The following is a 19,343-nucleotide window of genomic DNA, read 5'->3' as shown; positions in this document are numbered from 1 at the left end:
GCGTTTGAAAGACTGCTGTGCAACTACAGTGTGACATAATAATATATTGCAACAATTGCCATTTTATTCCTAGACCTAGCGGTCTCTGCTGAATAAATATGTAAAATGTTTGGGGGTTCCAAGTAATTTTTTAGCAAAAAATACTGATTTTCTTTTTTGTAAGAAACAAGTGTCAGAAAAAGGTTTAGACTTTTAAACCCTTGTGTTTTTTCACCTTAATGCATCCTATGCATTAAGGTGAAAAAACTTCTGGCAGTGACCGCCCCCCCAGCCCCCTCGTTTTACTTACCTGAGCCCCGTAATTCCCTCAGCGGAGACGCACTTTCCCTCTCTGCACAGAGTTCCGACTCTTAATTGGATAGATTGATCGCACAGCCGTTGGCTCCCACTACTGTAAATCAAATCCAATGACACGGGGGTGGGGCCGAGTCCGGCATTCATGTCTATGGACGCAAATGCTGGACCCGGGAGCGCACCTGCATGGTAACCCCTGGGGGAGTACTTCTTCTAGGGGGTTATCTGATGCAAGGAGGAGCCGCCAAGGGACCCAAGAAGAGGAGGATCGGAAACACTCTGTGCAAAACAAGCTGCTTAGTGGACGTAAGTATAACATGTTTGTTGTTTTAAAAAAATAAAACAGGAAGGCTTACGATCACTTTAAGTGGTTACACTTTCTGCATTTACACACTGAAGTTTATCCCTTTTGATATAAGAAGGAAGAGTTACAATGTTTCTAGTTATCCACTAGCACAGACAATGTAGTTAAAAACTTGGCAGACTTCCCGTCTTTTTTTCTCCTGACAGCTAAGTGAGCAGAGTAGTCTCTACACTTGTTACATGAAAGAATCGGGAAACTCTACAATAGAGACCATGAGGGGGGTTGAATCGAGATCACGATTTTTAATGATTAATTGTGCAGCTCTATTTCAAATCAGCATAAATTCTTTTATGTACACACAGGGTTAGTGTGTGCAGTTTTTGAAGGAACGCAGAATTACGTTTCTTTGGCCAACGTCTTCGTCTTTGGTCCTCAACGTTGTGTGATCAATGGTATCTCCATACTTTCTTATCACGCCATACCATCAGGGAGGCATGTGATTGGCCCAAAATGTATCCTGCAGAAGGACAATGTCTCCAAACATACAGCCAATGTCATTAGGAACTATCTTCAGTGTAAAGAAGAACATTAAGTCCTGGGAGTGATGGTTTGGCCTCCACGGAGCCCTGATCTCAACATTATTGATTCTGTTTGGGATTACATGAAGAGACAGAAGGATTTGAGGCAGCCTACATCCACATCTGTGGATAGTTCTCCAAGATGTTTGGAACAACCTACCTGCCGTCTTCCTTCAAATGTTGTGTACAAGTGTACTTGGAAGAATTAATGCTTTTTTAAAAACAAAGGGTGGTCACACAAAATTTTGATTTTGATTTTGATTTCTCTTCTTTTCATTTACTTTCCATTTTGTTAATTGATAGAAATAAACTATTAACACTTCTGTTTCTGAAAGCATTCCTAATTTACGGCATTTTCTAACACCTGCCTAAACTTTTGCACAGTACTGTGTGTATGTATGTATATAATATATCAGCCCTCAAAATTTCACTCTTTTGCTCGCATTTTGCGAGTGGAATTTATTCGGGGTGTCCAGCGCAGTGATGGCTGACACTTTAGCAGCTCCTATCTGTCCCAGCCAGCCACATGTCAGCCGTGTCAGGGCGCCAGGAGATCTCCTTCCCAGATTCCTTCTCTGCTTTGGCGTGCCTTCTGATGGGACGGGAGGAGGAACCTGGGAAGGAGATCTCCTGGCGCCCTGACACGGCTGGCTGGGACAGATAAGAGCTGCTAAAGTTTCAGCCATCCTTGCGCTGGAGATCCGGGGACACCCCGCAGGAGATGTCCGCAAATGCCGACACACACTCAAAGGAGATCTCCCGGCGCTCTGACACTGCTAACATGCAGGCAGCCGGCTGGGACAGATGGGAGCTGCTAAAGTGTCAGCCATCAATCACTGAGGACCCGGTAACTGATAACAGTCTTCTGCTGAGGGTGGCTTGGTTGGGGGAATAAGATAATTTGGGCAAGAAGAGGGGTTTAATACTGAAAGAGGGGAGATGTGGGAATTATTTGTGCTGAGAGGGGGGGTCTGTGCAGGAAGGGAGAGATGGGGGATGATTTATGCTGAGGGGGGATCTGTGCAGGGAGGGGGAGATGGGGGATGATTTATGCTGAGGGGAAATCTGTTCAGGGAGATGGGGGGGATGATTTGGGCTGAGAGGGGGGGATCTGTGCAGGGAGATGGGGGGATGATTTGTGCTGAGAGGGGGGATTTGGGGGGTAAAATAATTTGTATAAGGAGGGGTTTGGGGGGGATTTATACTGGGAGGAGGGATATGGGGGACATTTTTTACTGAGAAGGGGGATTTGTGCTGAAAGGGGGTAAATGAGTGTTATGACTTGTGCTGGTAGGGGGACATGGAGGGGAAGTAATGTGCTGAGAGGGGGTATTTGTACTGGAAGGGGGCATATGGGGGGTGAATATTTTTAAGAGGGGGAATATTGGGGGGTATTTGTGCTGAGAGGGGGGATGAGGGAAGGAGAAAGAGGAATTGTGCTAGGAGGGGGTATATGGGGGTGAGGGGCACTCTGCACATAGTTCTTTAGATGATGGGGGGAGGGGTGGGGTGACACCATGTTTTACCGCACCAGGTGACACCAATCCTAGTGACGCCACTGGGGGTTTGTGTTTGGCGGCGCCATGTGACAAGGTCTCGCCCCCCAGCTAATGTGATAGTAGATTGAATCAGTGTTCTGCCTATCACATTAGCCGGTCTAGGGGGGCGGGACCTTATCACACAGTGCCGCCAAACACAAACCCCGCTCCATGACACGCTGTGTGTGTGATACAAGAGGAGGAGGAAAGCGCTGCAGCCTTTGGCTCAAAGCGGCGCCAGTGTTTGTGTGAGGTGAGTCTGAAGTGATGATGGGGCAAAGTAATGCGACAATTGATGGGGCAAAGTAATGTTGCAATTGATGGGGCACAGTAATGCGGCAATTGATGGGGCACAGTAATGCGGCAATTGATGGGGCACAATAATGCGGCAATTGATGAAGCACAGTAATGCTGCAAGTGATGGGGCACTGTAAGGCTGCATTGATGGGGCACTGTAAGGCTGCAAGTGATGGGGCACAGTAAGGCTGCAAGTGATGGGGCACAGTAAGGCTGCATTGATGGGGCACAGTAAGGCTGCATTGATGGGGCACTGTAAGGCTGCATTGATGGGGCACTGTAAGGCTGCGTTCACGGGCACACTGAGGCTGCGCAGATAGATGGGTACTGATATGCTTTATGTTACTATTGTTAAAGTTGTTAATATTTATTTTTGGAACTTAATTCTGCTTAAAATATTTAACAGTGTAATTAATGAGATAATTTGGTGGGGCAGGGGAGGTGTTGGGTGGGGCAACTGGTGGCGAGTAACTCTTAAGGCCTGGCTAGTGGCTCATGGCTCAGGACTTGAAATGTTGAGCCCTGTATTATATTATGAGTGTCCTACATTTACTCATGATGTCCTACTTTTATTGTGCTCCCTTTCAGCTAAACATCTTGCCCCCCAGTAACCAATGTCTAAAATGTGTTTGGATGGCAGCTGTGTCTTAAAGTTATTCATTTTCTCTATCTCATTTTTGGTACTCAAGATAGTATTGGACGTTTTCAGAGTTGCAGAAAATGTGTGACTTTACAGCAGGTGAACACTGAAAGTCTTGCGTTGTTTCTTTTAGTGCACAGAAAATTGTATCCAAAATGCTGCTCATGGTCAGCAATGGATCTGTTTACAGCAAAAGTGCCATAGTGTGCTTTCAAATGGCTGCATGCACTTTATTCACTGTGCAGGGAGAGAGGTCTGAGGGGGATTTTTTATTTTATTTTTGCTCTTCTTTTTTTTTTATTAATAAACATTGGACATGCAACAAATTCAATGCAATTCATGAGGACACTGGGGATAAGGCTGTTTTTTGTTTTATACATTTGTGTACTGTGTGTTTGCCATATATTGAATATTTATTTGAATAATACAATGAAAATAATACTTATGCATAATATAGTGGGATTTGCTCATCAACATTTTACAGAGTTGAACTCCATGAACTTGTAAGTATCGTATATTATCTGGAAAAGTTTTTTTTTTTTTTTTCATTTATTTGTGGTGTCTGGGATGTTTGCAGTCAGCCTGTATATTTCTCACACTGCACAAACACAGACAGACTTATTTTAATCAGTTCCCAACCGCCTGCTATACACATACTGCGGCAAGGCTGCTCTATTGTGCAAAGAAACGTGCCTGTACATGATTTTGTCAATGGCAACTTAGGGGCATGTGCTGATTGGCCACAGTGGGCGCAGGGGAAGCAATATCCTCTGACCACTCTGTCGCTCCCCACAGAGATAGAAAGGTGGTCTTCCGATGTAAACAAGACGACCACCGTGATATCAGACATGGACACTGTGATCTAGTGTTTCTGCTAATGGGGGAACACGGATCACAGTGTCCATGCAGTGAGCCGACCCCCCCCCCCCACAGTAAGAAAGCAGGATTACGGAATACACTTAACCCTTTGATCACCCCTGATGTTAACCCCTTTCCTGCCAGTGTCATTTATACAGTAGCACTGATCACTGTAATAATGTCACTGGTTCCCAAAAAAGTGCCAAAAGTGTCAGCTAGGTGTCCGATCTATCCACCGCAATGTCGCAGTTCGTTAAAAATCACTGATCACCACCATTACAAGTAAAATAAATAAAGAAAAATGCCATAAATATATCCCCCATTTTGTAGACACTATAACTTTTGTGCAAAACAATCAATATACGCTTATTGGGATTTTTTTAATCAAAAATATGTAGCAGAATGCATATTGGCCTAAATTGAGATAGAATGCATATTGGCAGAAATTTGAATTTTTTATTGGATATGTTTTATAGCAGAAAGTGAAACATATTTATTTATTTTTCAAAATTGTCGTCCTTTTTTTGTTTATAGTGCAAATAATAAAAACTGCAGAGGTGATCAAATATCACCAAAAGAAAGCTCTATTTGTGGGGGAAAAATAGGACATCAAATCTATTTGGGTACAGTGTCGCATGCTCGTGCCATTGTCAGTTAAAATAATGCAGTGCGTATTGCAAAAAATGGCCTGGTCATTAGGGGGTAAAACCTTCCGGGGGTGAAGTGGTTAAAGGAGTTGTAAAGGAAAAAAAAATGTTGCCTAAAATTAATGTCTGCAAGGTAGACAGACAGAATAGTGTAATGATTCTGTTAAACAAGTAAATACCTATGAAATTCCTTCATCTATATCACCTCCGACATTCTAGTTTCTGTTCTCTCATTCACTTCCTGGTTTGCATCGTTCGTTCATGTAAGAACTACATTTCCCAGTATGAATTGCGGCACGCCCAGTAATTCACACCTCCTTGAAGTCTCTAACATGTAGAAAGCATCCTGCCACACAGATGTAGTTCTCATGAGGGGGTGAGCACGTTACTGACCACCGCAGTAAAGCCTCCCGTCACGGTGGTCAGTAAAATCAGACAAGCAGGAAGTGAACAGAACAGAGAAGAAATAAAGGGATTTTTAATACAGCTTACCTGTAAAATCCTTTTCTTGGAGTACATCACGGGACACAGAGCGGCATATTCATTACTATGTGGGTTATATGGAGTACCTTCAGGTGATGGACACTGGCAATCTCAAACAGGAAGTGCCCCTCCCTATATAACCCCCTCCCATAGGAGGAGTACCTCAGTTTTGTAGCAAGCAGTATGCCTCCCAAAATGTTTCCCATAAGAGGGGTGGGAGCTCTGTGTCCCGTGATGTACTCCAAGAAAAGGATTTTACAGGTAAGCTGTATTAAAAATCCCTTTTTCTTTCTCGTACATCACGGGACACAAAGCGGCATATTCATTACTATGTGGGATGTCCCAAAGCAATGCTTTACTGAGGGGAGGGAGAAATCTTCCCAAGACACAAGGATTTAATTCAGAGATACTCTCAAATAATAATAAATCCAACTTAGTCGAGAAAAATTAAACTTAAATTTAAATTTTAACTCAAGGGTGCCCCCGATTCTGAGGGTCTTAAATCGCAGCCCGCAGCACTGCCTGCCTAAAGGCTGTATCTGTATTCCTTCTTACGTCCACCTGGTAAAATTTTGTAAACGTGTGGACTGAAGACCAGGTTGCCGCCTTGCATACTTGAGCCATAGAGATCTGATGGTGTGCTGCCCAGGAGGCGCCCATGGCCCTGGTAGAATGAGCCTTTACTGACAAAGGAGGAGGCAACCTCTTCAAGCCGTAGGCCTGAGTAATTAACTGTTTAATCCACCTCGAGATGGTGGATTTTGCAGCTGCCTGCCCTTTCTTGGGCCCATCCGGTAGAATGAACAACACATCTGTTTTCCGAATCTTCTCTGTAGCTTTAAGATAGGCCTTCATAGCCCTGACAATATCCAAGGTATGCAGCAACCCTTCCTTTCTGGAAGTGGGCTTCGGAAAAAAGGATGGTAATACCAAGTCCTGATTCAGGTGAAAACTGGATATAACCTTTGGTAAAAAGGAAGGATGAGGACGGAGAACCACCCTGTCCTTATGCAGAATAAGATATGGCTCCTTGCAAGATAAGGCTGCCAATTCTGACACTCTTCTGGCGGAAACTATGGCGACCAGAAATACCAACTTCCTTGTTAGTAACACCAAAGGAACTTCAGCCAACGGCTCAAAAGGTTGTTTCTGTAGAGTTGACAGAACAAGATTCAAGTCCCACGGACAAAGTGGCGACTTCACCGGAGGATTAATACGTAAGACCCCCTGAATGAAGGTCTTAACCAGCGAGTGGGTGGCCAGCGGCCTCTGAAACCACACTGACAAAGCTGAAATCTGTCCTTTGATTGTGCTTAATGCCAGGCCTTTATCCACTCCTAGCTGGAGAAAACTTAACACTCGATCAATGGTATACTTGCGGGAAAGCCATTTCTTGGACTCACACCAGCCTACGTAGGCCTTCCAGACCCTGTAATAAATCACCCTGGAAACCGGCTTTCTAGCCCTGATCAGGGTAGAGATTACCTGCTTAGACAGCCCTCTACCCCTGAGAATCAGGGATTCAGCCGCCAGGCCGTCAAATTTAGATGCCGTAATGCAGGGTGGAGGATCGGGCCTTGCAAGAGTAGGTCTGGCCGTAGAGGAAGCGTCCAAGGATCTCCCACTGACATCTTTAGGATTAGTGAGTACCATGCCCTTCTGGGCCATGCTGGAGCTACCAGGATGACTGGTTTGTGCTCCACCCTGATCCTGCGTAACAGGCGGGGTAGCAACTGTAGCGGGGGAAAGGCATAAAGAAGTTTGAACTGATGCCAAGGGCAAACCAACGCATCGGCTCCGCGGGCCATAGGGTCCCGTGTCCGGGACATGAACCTGTCTAGCTTCTTGTTGAATCTCGATGCCATGATATCCACGTCCGGCATTCCCCACCTCTGGCAGATTATCTGAAAAATTTGCGGATGCAGAGACCATTCCCCTGGCGACAGAGTCTGACGACTCAAGAAGTCTGCCTGCAAGTTGTCCACCCCGGGAATGAATATTGCCGATATGCAGGGCACATGAGCTTCTGCCCACTGGAAAATCAAGCTCACCTCTCTCTGAGCTGCCTGACTCTTGGTTCCCCCTTGGTGGTTTATATATGCCACAGCTGTGGCATTGTCCGATTGTATCCTCACCGGGAACCCCTGCAATTTGGCTGTCCAAGCCTCGAGGGCTAGCCGAGCAGCTCTGAGCTCCAAGATATTGATGGGTAACTGCCTCTCCGCCTGTGCCCAAGTACCTTGGCGAGTGCAACCATCCAAGATCGCTCCCCAGCCCCTCAGGCTGGCATCTGTGGTCACTATCTTCCAGGCCACGGGGCTGAAAGATTTTCCCTTCAGTAGATTCTGAGGATTTAACCACCAGCACAGACTTTGCCGGACTCTTGATGAGAGTGGCAAAGGAAATTCCAAGGCCTGTGGCCTCTTGCTCCATGCTGACAGAATGGCTGCCTGTAGGATGCGAGTGTGGCTTTGAGCGTAAGGTACCGCCTCGAACGTGGCCACTAGCTTGCCTAGTAGTCGCATACATAGGCGAATAGTTGGTTCTTTTTTGCTTAGAACCAGATGGATCAAGTCTTTGATGGCCTCGACCTTTACTAGAGGCAGGAACACTCTTTGCTGTTCTGTGTCTAACGTCATGCCGAGGTATTCCAACCGTCTTGTGGGTTGGAATGCTGATTTTTCTCGGTTTAGGATCCAACCGAACCTCTCGAGGTACTGAACCGTGAGGGCCACTGCTCGTTCCAGGCAAGGAGACGAGTGATCTATGACTAGGAGGTCGTCCAGGTAGGCTAGGACCGTGACCCCTTGGACCCTTAGGTTGGCTAGGATCGGAGCTAGGACCTTTGTGAATACCCGGGGGGGCCGTAGCCAGCCCGAAAGGGAGTGCCACAAATTGGAAATGACGCTGGGCCACTGTAAAGCGGAGAAATCTTTGATGTGGCTGAAAAATTGGCACATGAAGGTAAGCATCCTTTATGTCTATGGACGCCAGAAAGTCGTCCTTCTGGAGTGCGGCGGCTGCTGACCGAACAGATTCCATCCGGAAAGAACGAACCCTTAGGTAAACGTTTAAACCCTTTAGGTCCAAAATTGGCCTGACATCGCCATTGGGCTTTGGAACGGTAAACAGATTGGAGTAGAACCCTAGCCCTTGCTCTTGGGCTGGTACTTCTACTATCACGCCCTGGCAAAGCAGATGATCCAACGCCGCCAGTAAAGAGGCCTCTTTTGTTGGATCGCTCGGTACCCTTGACTCCTGATAATGAGGTGGAGGAAACTTTAGCAACTCTAATCTGTAGCCTGTGGCCACGGAAGACCGGACCCATCTGTTGGGGATATCGGCTTCCCAAACCTCCGCAAAAAGACGAAGCCTTCCCCCCACCTTTGTGGGTGGGGGCGCCCCTTCATAAGGCAGACTTAGGGGCTGGCTTTGCTGGCTTACGATACCACTGCTTCTTGCCCCCAGAGGCCTGTCCCTGCGACTTATTGTTAAAGTTTGATCTCGCAGGAGGCCGTCGATACTGCCTGGAATTGGAGGGCCCCGGAACAGGGGAGAGCTGCCTTTTAAACGCAGGTCCCCGAAACTTCTTTTTGACCGGTAAAAGGGTACTTTTGCCACTCGATATAGTCTGAATATATTTATCTAGATTCTCTCCGAAGAGTCGACCTCCATGGAAGGGAAAACCTGCCAGAAGCTTTTTGCATGGGGGCTCAGCCGCCCAGTTCTTCAACCATAAGAGCCTTCTCATGTGTACTAAAAATAGTGACAAACGAGACGCCTGCTGAATGGAGTCCTTTATAGCATCCACCGCAAAGCACAGGGCTCTAGGAATATCCGATAACTCTTCTGCCTGTTGGGCAGGAATGTCTTTAAGCATCTGTTTTGTCTGGTCTGTTAACGCTTGACAAACCCCAATAGCAGCCACTGCTGGCTGTATTACTGCACCTGCCGTAGCAAAGGATGCCTTTAAAAGTGTCTCAAAACGCTTATCCACCGGTTCTTTAAACATCTGTATGTTTTCCACTGGGCAAGTTAAAGATTTGTTTACACAAGAGATGGCGGCATCCACAGCTGGGAGAGCCCACCTCTTGGAAAATTTTTCTTCCATAGGGTAGATGGTGGAAAATCTTTTAGGTGGTAAAAAGATCCTATCTGGTCGTATCCAATCCTGAAAAATCAGTTCCTCTAAAAGAGGATGGACCGGAAAAACAGCGCTGCTCAAAGGCGCTTTCAATGAACCTAAGGATGATACCGCCGAAGCCTGAGGCTCCGGTAAGGGCAACTTAAATGCCAGGCGGACCATGTCTGTCAATGACTGAATCCACAAGCTCTCTGCATGGGAGGCCGAGACTGGCTCCTTATAAGTAGACTCCTCATCCCCTGAACCCTCATGGTCATGGGAATGATCTTCCTGAGCTTCTAATTCTCCGAGGGAGAGAACCTCAGCATCTGGGGGTACACCCCTAGGTGACGGAGACCTAGTCCGCTTCTTGCCCGACATGGAATTGACTATCATAGTTGCCAATCTCTTTTCTAGTCCCCCTAAGGAAAGGGCTAGCATTTCCTCTGTGACAAACACAGGGTTGGGTGGATCTGAACTAGCCTCAACACCAGATCCCCCTAATGGCTCAACCAAGGCACCCACTACTGGAATAATTTGTGGGGAGAGTACAGGCATATCCCGACTCGAACCTTCAGAATCTGAGGGGGAACCCCTTTGTCCTCTGGCACCTCTTGCCATTTCCCCTGATCCTGATGCTTTGGAAGCCATGGTACAATACCGAGGCACCCCTACTTACAACAACTGACTGATGTAGGTAGGAGAAAAAACTATGCGGTTTTAAGGGGACAGTAGTAACAACTAATGCCCAAAAAACCCAATGGGGAGACCAATATGTGTTCCCTATTTTTTTTTTTTTTTTTTTTTTCAATTATGCATATATATTTTTTTTTTTTTTTTTTTTTTAATTTTTTAGGATTTTTTGGATCCTGAGACCCTTTTTTCCCTTTTTCTACGGAATCACATTGTCTCCCCACAAGAGAAATTGCAAGAAACCACCTGCTGTAAGGAAATGTTTAGGCTAGATTGAAAAGCTAGTTCTGTTTGTCAGAACTGCAATACTCCCTTGCGCCACCGGGTGCCACTGTGCATCAGGCTTGCACTGCTGCCGCTCTGTGTCCTCCTCTCCTGAGCTCAGACATGAACTGAGCCAATACAGCACAGAGGAAGGGCCGCCCCTTCCTCTTATGAGATCCAACGTCCCGCCCCCCCCTTTAAAAACGGCGCGAATTTCGTCTTTTTTTTTTTTTTTTTTTTATAAATCGCTGTGCACGCGCGCGTCACGGGGGGGGGGGCATGGTGAAAGCAGCATGCTGCAGGGACGCAGGAGAGAAGACAAGACACAGAGGAAACATCCGCACAGCACCCGGCCAGGTAAGAACCTTCAGGTAGGCGCAGACACCTCCCTAGTTCAGGGTAAAGAGTAGGCACACACTAATACCCCACCTAGCGCCCAGCCAGATAGAACCTGCAACACATAGACCAGGGAGATCACACATATGGGGAGTAAAACACAGACCATCCTGTCTTACACAGACATAGTGGCCCCAGACTGCCAATGCAAGAGCATACTCGGGCAAACTCCCCAAAAGATCCCCCCTGGAGAGCCTGCTGCCGAACCAAGTTCCGCAGACCCCCCCTTTCTTACCTGCTCCATGCCGCAGGACCTTGCACAGCAAGTGGTCCAATCTTCCCCCATCTCCGTGGGTGGCGTCTAGACCTTCAGGCCCTGGGGTCCTTTGAAGGAACCCACTGTCCTGGACCCATATAGCATCCTGGCAAACAGGGACTTTAGGCACCCCAAAGGGTTCTAAGTCCTGGGCCCAGGATCCAGCTCTCTGAAAGAGAAGCATTATGGGCAAAACCCCTTAGCTAGGGGCCCGGGTACTGTCCACTTTGGCTCTGAGGCACCTTGGACAGATCCGGTTAGCCTGCCTTGATCCCAAGGATGTAGAGACAAGCTATTCCATGACCAACACCTAAGACACTGGTGAAAAAACTGAGGTACTCCTCCTATGGGAGGGGGTTATATAGGGAGGGGCACTTCCTGTTTGAGATTGCCAGTGTCCATCACCTGAAGGTACTCCATATAACCCACATAGTAATGAATATGCCGCTCTGTGTCCCGCGATGTACGAGAAAGAAAGAGCAACTTCTGAGCAAAAACGAACAATGAAGTGAAAAGAGGAATGTCTGCAGGTAAAGGATGCTTATTATGAAAAGCATTTTTTTCCTTTACAACCCCTTTAACCACTTCCCGCCCGGCCAATGGCCGATTTACGTCCGGGAAGTGGTTATGAAATCCTGACAGGACGTTCTAGAACGTCCTGCAGGATTTCATGCCGCGCGCGCCCGTGGGGGCGGGCATCGCGGCGATCGGTGATGCGGGGTGTCAGTCTGACACCCTGCATCTCCGATCCCGGTAAAGAGCCTCCGGCGGAGACTCTTTACCACGTGATCAGCCGTGTCCAACCACGGCTGATCACGATGTAAACAGGAAGAGCCGCCGATGGCTCTTCCTCACTCGCGTCTGACAGACGCGAGTAGAGGATAGCCGATCGGCGGCTCTCCTGACAGGGGGGGTTAGCGCTGATTGTTTATCAGCGCAGCCCCCCCTCGGATCGCCACACTGGACCACCAGGGATGCCCACCCTGGAGCACCAGGGTGGGCAAAAAAAAAAAAAAAGCTAAAAAAAAAAAAAAAAGTCTAAAAAAAAAATAAAAAATAAAACATAAAGAAAAAAGATGCCAGTCAGTGCCCACAAATGGGCACTGACTGGCAACAATCAGTGCTGCCACCCCAGTGTCCATCAGCGCCACCCCAGTGTCCATCAGCGCCACCCCAGTGTCCATCAGTGCCACCCCACAGTGCCCATCCATGCCCAGTGCCCACCTAGCAGTGCCCATCTGTGCCACCCATGAGTGCCCATCTGTGCCGCCCATGAGTGCCCATCTGTGCCGCCTATGAGTGCCCAGTGCCGCCCATGAGTGCCCATCAGTGCCGCCTATGTGTGCCCATCAGTGCCGCCTATGTGTGCCCATCAGTGCCGCCTATGTGTGCCCATCAGTGCCGCCTATGTGTGCCCATCAGTGCCGCCTATGTGTGCCCATCAGTGTCGCATACCAGCGCCGCCAATCAGTGCCACCTCATCTGTGCCCGTCAGTACTACCTCATCGATGTCCATCAGTGCCATCTCATCGGTGCCCATTAGTGCCGCCATATCAGTGCCCGTAATTGAAAGAGAAAACTTATTTACAAAAAAATTAACAGAAAAAAATAAAAACGTAATTTTTTTTCCAAATTTTCAGCCTTTTTTTAGTTGTTGCGCAAAAAAAAAAAATCGCAGAGGTGATCAAATACCACCAAAAGAAAGCTCTATTTGTGGGGAAAAAAGGACGCCAATTTTGTTTGGGTACAGTGTAGCATGACCGCGCAATTGCCATTCAAAGTGCGACAGTGCTGAAAGCTGAAAATTGGCTTGGGCGGGAAGCTGCGTAAGTACCTGGTATGGAAGTGGTTAAGGACCACTCACGCAAAACATATTGCCTTCTGATAACTATATGGTTATAATTCACATTGGTAAAGTGGGGGTGCTCTCGCGCCTACCTAGTAAACCTTGAGATGAAAAATAAAATTGTAATGAACTAAGGTGATAATGCTGCTCAATCTGATGGTGTATAAATATAAATAAAAATACAGTAAAGTGATGAAAGATAAAGTGACGAGCGCAATAATGTGACTGTGTATCCAATGTGTTAATCAGTGAAAAAGACTGATAGTAAACTAAAATTGAAACACAGTGCCAAAAAAACATCAATAATGAATAAAACGTTTAGCCAGCATGTGGCCAGTGAAAAAACATGCACAAAAATAACTGCAAATGTCAGCAGACAAAATGAAAAGAAACTGAATAAGTCCTGGGAAAATAGGCTAATAATACAGCCTTAGAGTATCATGTGCATAAATGTGATGAAAGTTCCATAAAAGCAAAAAAACTCTCCAAAGGTGATAATGTAGTGTTTTCAAGGATCTTCTAATGTGGATCTTCAAATAGTGTGTGCTCACAAAGCGCTTACCTTCCCAAAGAAGTAATCAAGCCTTGATTGAATGGATGTCCATAAGAGGTGCTGTTGGATCTGCAACTGGCTATGGATGTCCAAGGCGTCCTGTGTAATCCTGTGTTTGTAAGCTCCAGACTTCTATTTGGCAACGATGGTGCTCAGCATAGGGAAATAAAAGAGATAGCTTCCCATAGTGCAGTAAACAAAGGCTAGTTTATTTATAAAAAAACGCTAGATTTGCATTTTCAAAGATCAGGTAAAACGAAACTAAAAAAACAGCTGATCACAGCTTTCTGATGTGTTGCTTAAAACAGTCCGTCCCTTACATGTTACGCCACGTCACGTGGCTTCATCAGAGGTGATTTAGTTTCTTTTCATTTTGTCTGCTGACATTTGCAGTTATTTTTGTGCATGTTTTTTCACTGGCCACATGCTGGCTAAACGTTTTATTCATTATTGATGTTTTTTTTGGCACTGCGTTTCAATTTTAGTTTACTATCAGTCTTTTTCACTGATTAACACATTGGATACACAGTCACATTATTGCGCTCGTCACTTTATAATTCACATTACTATAGCACAGTATTTACATTCACTAAAATCTCATATACCGTATTTTTCGGACCATAAGACGCACATTTTTCCCCCAAAAAATATGGGGGGAAATGTCTCTGCGTCTTATGGTCCGAATGTACATCAGGCACCGCCCCCTGCCTGCACCGCCCCCTGCCGCTGCTGGCAATGCCCTCCGCCACTGCCGACAAGAAAGCTGCCCCTGCATGAAAAAGAGCCCCCCACGAGTTCCGACGACCGCACAAATAGAGTCCCCCATAAAGCGGAATAAAATGAATGCCTGGGCTGTCCCCACTCAGCCTGGCTCGGCTATACTCAGGCGGGAAGGGACGGTCCCCGCTCAGCTGAGCTTGGCTATGCTCGAGAAGAGGGGCGGTCCCCGCTCAGCTGGGCTCGGCTATACTCGAGAAGAGGGGTGATCCCCACTCGGCTATACTCGGGCGGGAGAGGGCGGTCCCCGCTCAGCTGGGCTTGGCTATGCTCGGGAAGAGGGGCGGTCCCCACTTGGCTATGTTCGGGCGGGAGGGGGCGGTCGCCGCTCAGTTCACTTTGGCTGTTCTCAGCTATGGTAGGGCGGTCGGTCTTGACGTTGGCTTGGCTCAGCAGAGGGACGGTCACAGTGAAGTAATATGTAAGCAATAATGACCGGCAAAGCAGCCCCAGCCCCTGTCCATATCCGCAGCCCCTGTCCATATCCGCAGCCCCTGTCCATATCCGCAGCCCCTGTCCATATCCGCAGCCCCTGTCCATATCCGCAGCCCCTGTCCATATCCGCAGCCCCTGTCCATATCCGCAGCCCCTGTCCATATCCGCAGCCCCTGTCCATGTCTTAAGCCCCTGTCTCTGTCACATACCTCCCCCTTTTGTTTCCAACTGGAGGGCAGGAGACACAAGCTTCTTACTCTGGCACCATTAAAGGGGAACTCTGCTCTCCTCGACCTATGTAGACCTTCCCAGGTCTTCTTCCTGACATGCTTTCACAAGCACTTTTTTTGAGACTTTAACAAGGTCCTGCTTCCAACCTTCGATCTTAGGGTCCTAAGAATACCTTTGTTTTCTTGGTGTGTTTTGGCTTTCCTGCCACCTTTTCCCAATTTATTGATGCTGTCCTGATGCTGTAGGGAATCTTCTGTGCTTAACCCCAAACCCCTTTTTTTCTAATTTTTATCAACTTCAACCACGCTTGATGTACCTTTTTGGTTTCATTAACCCTTTTGTGGTTACTCTTGGCAACCAATACCTCATTTGCAATAACCCCCAACAGTTCACACATTTCACGGTTACTGTTACCAACACTGTTATTTTCTGTCAGAGTGTTTCCGAGAACCTCAACTTGTACCTCTTTGTGGGTGATGGGCAGAATCACTGCTACTGCCACGTCTGTTCCAGGCCCTTCCTTCACATGAGGTCTGTGGCTGCACAGTCATCCTGGCAAACCTCAAGCTCAGACACCATGAGCTTATGGGAGGTCTCCAGGGACAACCTTGTTGCACCTGTCATGGTTGCTAGGGGCAATGGTACATATCTCGTAGTGGTCACCCCTGACATATCTATTTCAGCACTCTGCTGAATCAGTCCTGTTCTTTGCACAGAACCAACATAGAAGGAAATATATCACCTTTTTTTAGCATTGTTTGTAGACACCACATCATTAGGTTTAGCTTTAACCCTTGTCTCTCTGCTAAAAAGGGCATTGCACAGTCCTCAAGCTTGCTGCAGGTTCAACTTCAAACTGTGCTTTGCTACTACACAGGGTTTAATCTGCAGCAAGTCTCTGAAAGCAGATTTTCTCACTGGACTTACTCCCACTTCACTGGGAATAATCCCATGACCAGTCTCTCTCACATTTGTAACATCAACAGTCTTACCATTCCAGTTGGCAGGTGTTGAAAGCTTCAATTGAGGGCATTGTCTCTTCTTTGCTGTGCTCTCACAAGCTAATGCCCCACATGGACATGGACAACATTGCATTCTTCTTGGGTTTTCCAAGATCCCCTGCAGGCCAAACGGCAGACCCACACACCTGGTCATACCCCTTGGAGGTTGCTGGATACTCTGCCCTCTTCTCTGGGCTGACCATTTCACATTAGCAGCTATAACTTGAAACCACTGGTTTATTGTGCTTTCCATCATCCCTTGCAGGCTGAACAAAATTTCCTTTACAGTTGCCAGGGGTGACAACAGACACTTTTGCTCGAACCTCTTCACTCAGAATTTGAGCCACATCTCCTTTGTAGCTTCTCCTTTCTACAAACCGACTTTCTTTGGTTGCTATGGGAGACCACAATTCTCCCTGCAGAACTTTTCCAGTGCTCCATCGACTGGATTGCTTCTAGATAATTATCGTTGTCATCTCGCTAATGACCCATCAAGCGGTACACCCCTTGATACTCGTGTGTCAGAAAAGGTTGTACCAATTGAGCCCACTGGCTACTGAACCACCCTTGGGCGGAAGCAATCATCGTAAAAGTCAAAAAGGCTTCCACATGTTTAGAAGGCAACATAGCCCGTATGAAGTCAGCTGAACGGATTTATGCTTTGTTGCCACGGGCAACCGCACCCATCTGCTCACGCTTTGCACTGAGTGCTGGTTTGTTTTCCTTCTTTATTCGCTCCAGTGCGGCCAAGTGCATCTTGCACCAGTCTGGGGCTTGTTCTGTCGGTAACAGCCCCTCCAGCCACAAGGTTCTGTCTCTCATCTCGGCAAACATTGCTTCCTTTTTACGTTTTGACCGCCCCATCCTTACAGTCACTCCGCTACACAGCTACAGCACACGTGGACAGTTCGACCTGGAGTGCTGTTTCTTTTTTTCTTTTTTTTTTTTTACAGGTGCACTACCTGCATGCAACGCTCATTGCCTGACTGCTCTTCCATACACAGCCACTGACCGTTCCTTGGCAAACTCACTGCTTTTGGTATGCAAGGATCTGGCACTCTTCCAAATCTGCCCGCATTCTCCTCCACGTGTAAGATTGGGGGAATTAAACTCAAGTAGCAGGTGCATTCACAATAAGCAGCGCCAGTCCAAACTGTAGTTTTAGGGCGTGGCAGCCCACTTTTATTGAGTAAAAGAAAAGTTCACTTATACACCAGTTGCCCACGCAGGGGTTTCATCCACAAAACAAGAATGAATGAAAATACCAAGCCACCTGGCTTATGTGCTGGCAGCACTGCTGCTCCTCCTACCAGTCCTTTGACTGTGTCATTCAGCTCTTTCACACACTTGGCTCTCTAGCCTTCAGTTGCAGCGCCCTGCTGCATGGCCCACCTCTGGCCTAGGAATTGGGGTTCTCCTGACAGCCCTGATAGGAGTCGACCTGACTCCTGGGACAAAGATCCGCTGACTTGGGGCTGGGTCCTCTGACCCCTTGATGAGACCTTCCAGACACCAAACTAGAAGCTGTCTCCAAAACGAGAGGCCTGAGCAATTCTCAGACCTGACTATATAATGACCCTGCACACCTGTGTAGTGAGTCAGGTTGCAGGCATCTAGCAAAACCTGGACCCAGGATTGAATGTTCTGATTCAGAACTATAGAATCTGGAGAGATGCTAGTTCTGAACCTTTAGGGAAGGGGTCTCGCGCCAAAATAATAATTTAGTGAAATGACAAAAGGAAAAAGCTGCTCCCCAAAAAATTCAAAGATTGAATGCAATAGTGATAAGATAAATAGGGGGCGCTAGAAAAAAATAAATTATTGATAATAAATATAAGAAAATCCAAAACAGTGACAATAATTAATCACAACTAAAGTGCATGTGCAATCACAACTAAAGTGCATGTGCAATTATGATTGCTCAAAAAAATGCAGTAGTGCAATGGTGATATATTCTGATCCATATGCTGAATCCATAAAAAACTCAAAAATAAAACACAAAATGTCCATAAACAGAGTAGTAAGTGTTCATATAATCTTTGTAGATCACTGTGCAAGTGAGCTGGTTTCCACCTTCACCGAACTACGTCACCCAAAAGTGCAAATAAAGGATGGCCCCTTACCGCAAGATATTGACCTAATTCGCTAAAAAAAGGTCAAATAAGGCTTGTTGTCACCACGGACAAAGTTAAGGACACCTGGATTTCCTGTGGGTCAGCTGCTTAGAAGCGTCATGTGAGGTATAAGAAAGAAGCAGAGAGATACCGCCATGCCATAATAACGTTTAATAAAAAAATTAAAAACATACACAGTGCCGAATGGAGGCTTACTTGAATAGTGCCCACGTCCCGGCACTGAGGCTTTAAGGCTTTGTTGTCAGAAAGGGTCGGTGGAATCGACCCGAGGGAGAACGATGTCTGCGCTGGGGAGGCTATGGCGTGCGCTCCACCTCACAATCGTAGGAAACCAGCTGGACAGGAAGTTTGCTGTGCGTGATCCACGTACCGCCTCGACGTACGTTTCAATATGTCGTCATCAGGCAGCACGGCACTGTGTATGTTTTTAATTTTTTTATTAAACGTTATTATGCCATGGCGGTATCTCTCTACTTCTTTCTTATACCTCACATGACGCTTCTAAGCAGCTGACCCACAGGAAATCCAGGTGTCCTTAACTTTGTCCGTGGTGACAACAAGCCTCATTTGACCTTGTTTTAGCGAATTAGGTCAATATCTTGCGGTAAGGGGCCATCCTTTATTTGCACTTTTGAGTTCTGAACCTTGCATTAACCCATAATGAGACTCCTGAGTCCTTTTTCCTATAAACTTATAGTGACAGAGCCTCTCTCTGTCACACAGTCTACACCTGTGTTGCTGCTTACTGCTTTCAGACATGTTTACCCTATATTCCACACCCTCCTTTGTCGGTAACCTTCACCAGTACATATGGAAGAAACCAGGCGAAAGGAAGCCGCAGCTAGACCTCAGGTAAACATTCACTCTGCTAAAGGTCAGCACATCACAACCTCAGAGTGATGATGTTCCCCTTGCATCGAGAAAGGAACCAATTTTAGCTCCAGTCTCTGGATCCGATTATAACTCGCTCTCAGGCTTGTAACAGGCCTGAGGC

At 46.9% G+C, this 19,343-nt stretch overlaps 1 protein-coding gene across 4 annotated transcripts in view; it reads left to right on the top strand.

Annotated features, from left to right (window-relative positions):
- VDR (vitamin D receptor) overlaps positions 1-19,343 on the top strand; it is a 257,271-nt gene that overhangs the window by 212,678 nt on the left and 25,250 nt on the right. The gene's annotated exons all lie outside the window — the stretch shown is intronic.

The sequence above is a fragment of the Rana temporaria genome, chromosome 2 (assembly GCF_905171775.1).
Source record: "Rana temporaria chromosome 2, aRanTem1.1, whole genome shotgun sequence".
Lineage (NCBI taxonomy): Eukaryota > Metazoa > Chordata > Amphibia > Anura > Ranidae > Rana > Rana temporaria.
Note: the sequence above shows the minus strand (reverse complement) of the source record. Positions and strands in the feature narration are given on the sequence as shown.